We start from the raw sequence: 4,106 nt of genomic DNA, 5'->3' as shown, positions 1-4,106 counted from the left end.
GATTCCTCAGAGCACACACATGAGTGGGCTGTGGAAAACCACCCCAAAAATAGCAGCTGTTGCTCTGGTGGGCTTTGTCCCCTCTGCCTACACACCACAATTCCTGTCATTCCTGCCCAAAACACCAATGCCTCCTGTAGAGTTTATATACTCCTGTGCAATGCTGTGACAACAATATGTCAGCATTTACCATGGCAGGGTGACAATGATGTTTTACAAAATATTGTAAACAATGCAGAAACAGTTTTTGTCTTGCAATGCATTATGTTAGAAAAGTGACAGAAATCCCAGCAACTCAATTCTTTAATGTGCTGTGCACATCCAAACCCCAGCATATTGAAAACAAAGAATTAGAATTTAAAACAGGCATGGCCATTTCTTTCAAATAAAAGGATTAATTTTCTCTTTAATAGTACCATCATGGATCAAATGTAAAACAACAAAAAAAAAAAATCCCAACCCTGCCTGTGTATAATATTGTTTGATAGTTCCTGGGTTCCAGTAGGTAATTTTTTATAATGTAGAAGAGAAGTGCCTGTCTACAGTGTGAACACCATTCACAAGAAGTCAAAGATTCCCTGGCAAGTGCAGAAGAATGGAAATTAAGTGCTTTGTGCTACTTCTGTGCTTTAAGATCCCCACACTGATACCACATGCAGCACACAATTCACTGTCAGCATTATCAAACCTCTAATCACACTTGCAGTGTTATTTGAGCTCCTTTCCTTAGCAATTGCCAGCTGAGGGCATTCCATATCACTGCTCACATTCCATTAGTCAGCTCTGACCCAGGAGTTGTGTCTTCAAAAATGGCCAGGCTGCTGGAAGATACTCATGGTAACTTCCCAAAAGAAACAGCAGCATTCAGTGTAGCAGATGTCACTATTTAAAGAGGGTAAATACATATTCCTAAACTTTCCAACAGGTTTTTTACCATGAAAGCCCAAGGCATATTACAGTAACCACATCATAGCACCTGCAGAGGTGAGGTGATAATACATCCCTCCCACAGAGCACAGAGGACACTGGGAAGCAGATATCCCTCATTACACCTATTTCCAAACCCCCAGGAAAAGGAGAGGCAAGCACCAGGCACATCCATCTCTCCCTGCTGTAGTTAAATATGGAATCTGGCCCTCATCCAAACGAGTTTGGTACCTGTGGGGTACCTAAGGGTCAGTTCCTTGGTACAGCCTCAGGATGCCCTGCCCCACTGATGGGGTGGGGTGCTGCTGGTGTTTGCCTGTTCTGAAACACCTCATCAGAGGACAGGAGCAGCACTTGGTGCCTCACAAAAGCTTTGGTCTCAAACCTGTCCGTGTGAGGAACACGGGCTGGCCCCAGTGGTGTGGGGGAGCTCACAGTGCAGACAGTGAGAGCTTCGGAGCACAGGTTGGAGAGGGCGACAGGGCTGGCCTTGCCACACAGAATGGAAACAGCAGCAGGACATGACTCCAGCACGACCTAGCAGAGGACATGCAGGTGCAGTCCTGCTGCCTGACTCAGCTGTGGCAGGCTGCAGGGCAGGGCAGCAGCTGGGACACCACCAAGCTCCAGAGGAACCCAGGCCTCAGTAATTTCATTGGCACAGGCATTGGTCCAGACCCTATACTGTGAGCTCTTCATTTGCATCAAAAGTGAAGACATTAATTTGCAGCACCCTCACTGTATTTTAAAAGCACTTTTCAGCATAAATTTCATTTCAAAGTTCAGTAAAAATCAAAGCTTCTTGATGTGATTGAGTTCTGTCCTTTTCTCTCACATCCTTCATAGCAAAATGCCTACATCAAGACACTTCAAATTATAACACCACTAGATGCCATTTCTCACCTCATGAGATCACCTGCATCCTTTACTAAATGCTTGTTTTATATTTACCTCCTGTATGTTGATACTTCATCATCATTTCAGGTAGCAGTGCATTTAAAAAACAACATTATACATTAGACTTTTATCAAGCACGGCCAATTATGCAAATTCCTCCAAAAATTGTTTTCAAAGAAAAGGAGGATTGATTGCAGAGATTTACCATTTATACAGACAGTGATTTAGGAGGGTATTTCAATTGCTAATACGCCTAACAAAGATGTGGGATTTGTTTGTAAACTTCAGGCCTACAAAATTGAATGTCAACACCAGATAATTATCATGTCCTATCCAAATGCTAAACTTAATCGAAATACTCTTTGTGCTAAATCAACAGTCAGCATTACTCTTAATGAAAGTTGATTATGATGCTGCCTGTTTGTAAAAAGTAAGTACCAGCCACACAAGTACCACGTACCTCAGGCAAAAACAATGCATCATTTTTCATCACTGCCTGGCATGAATTATGACAATGGCATTGCATTTGATCAGCTCCATAGATGTTGGTGCTTAGGGCACAGGTACCAAACTCATTTGGATGAGGGCCAGATTCCATATTTAATTATGGCCTCTATGCTCAAGCATTAACTCAGGACACGATGCACTCTTCAGCTTCCATTCTTCTCAGGAAGACGCTCCACAATAAATGATTAACTATTTTTTCACCAACATCTTATGTTCATCAAGAAAATTTTTAATACTACTACTAAACTTTTTCTATTTTGCCTCATCCTTCTATTTTTCCCCATTCATCTCTCCTTTGGCTTTCCTTTCTCTTTTCCTGCTCTAATCTTTCAACAACAGTTCAGACATTAGAAATCAGTGTGTTGAGGTTGACACTTGCAATTTCATTAAGGTTACTCTGTGCTGCTGTAAGCTGATTTTTCACTCCTGAGACCACCCTAACTTGGAAATATAACAAATCTACACAGAGACTTGTGCTGTGCTTAGCACAGAGATTTCCTGTTTAATTTGCTAATCTCTCTCTGGTGTTAAGATCACAAAGAAGAACAATTTAAAGTGCCATAACACAGGAGCAAACATATATCCTGTTTCCATTATTTCTACAGCAGTCAAATCCTACTTGAATACAAATACACCCTTCCTGGAAAATATCTTCTGAAAATTTTGAGTTTCATACCAGGAAATAATTCTCTTTAAATTGTGAGTCACAAATACTTCAGCCAAAATCCAAGATGGTTTGCTTCTCAAATGCTTTTCTGTGATTTACAGGAAATCCATCTCTTTCATTGCTATTCATTCCCCTTCTCTTACAACATGGTTAGAGGGAGATGCCTCCTGTGCTGGCCTATGAAAAGCATCCAAATCATCCAGGAAAATTTTACATTGTGCAAGTCTTGATGTGCAGTTTGCAACACCCAAGAGTCTTCTGGTTTTTCCTGCACTCACATCAGACCACAGGAACTAAACCAATCCTAACCTACGTGGCTCTTGCTTGCCCAGAGTGGATGGGAAGATGCCTTTTGCACAATAACCAGTTTACAGATTAAGATTTTGTGAAAATACTTCCTAAGCCATCTCAAATGTTTTGTCATTCCATGGCTGGAATACTAGGATTCTAATTTACCAGACCAGAAAAGGCAAGGCAAGCTCTGGTGATTCTGGCACAGCTCTACCATCCAGAAAAGCAAAGTTAAAAACTCCAAGAATTACTGATAACTTCCAAATTACCTCAGGAATAGATATTGCTGTGTTAGAAAAATGTAGGGGGGATCATAAGAATGTTTATGGCTTCCACTAGGAAGCCTCAATACACTGCAATAACAGTTAGATGCAGTTTCTTAAATAATTAGATCATAACACATAAACAAGCAGCAGCATTTTAAGGCATGATATTTGCATTTGTTCTGCAATAATAAATACATTTGCCTTATTCTATTTTAAAACTCATCCTTCATAAAATAGAGAAACCCAGTTTGAAAATCCACAAGACAAAAATTGCATGGCTGTTGGGAGCAGAGGGGACCCAAATTTCCATGCTGCTTCCATGGATAAAAAATCCATCTCACCTGGTGAGTGCTCTGTGAGGCTTCAGAACTGGGCCATGCAAACACCTTTGGGTTGAAATTGTTGTTTTCAAAGTTATTTGCTCTTCTCTGTGCTTGTCTCTACCTTTGATCCTTCCACCACTCCATGCCATGTCCTACAAGCCCCCTGTGTTTTCCATGTCTGTGGGACACAGGCTGCTCCTCCTGCTGCTTGCCATAAACAAAGAATCT

This window comes from Molothrus aeneus, chromosome 16 (assembly GCF_037042795.1).
Source record: "Molothrus aeneus isolate 106 chromosome 16, BPBGC_Maene_1.0, whole genome shotgun sequence".
In the NCBI taxonomy this organism is placed as follows: domain Eukaryota; kingdom Metazoa; phylum Chordata; class Aves; order Passeriformes; family Icteridae; genus Molothrus; species Molothrus aeneus.
Note: the sequence above shows the minus strand (reverse complement) of the source record.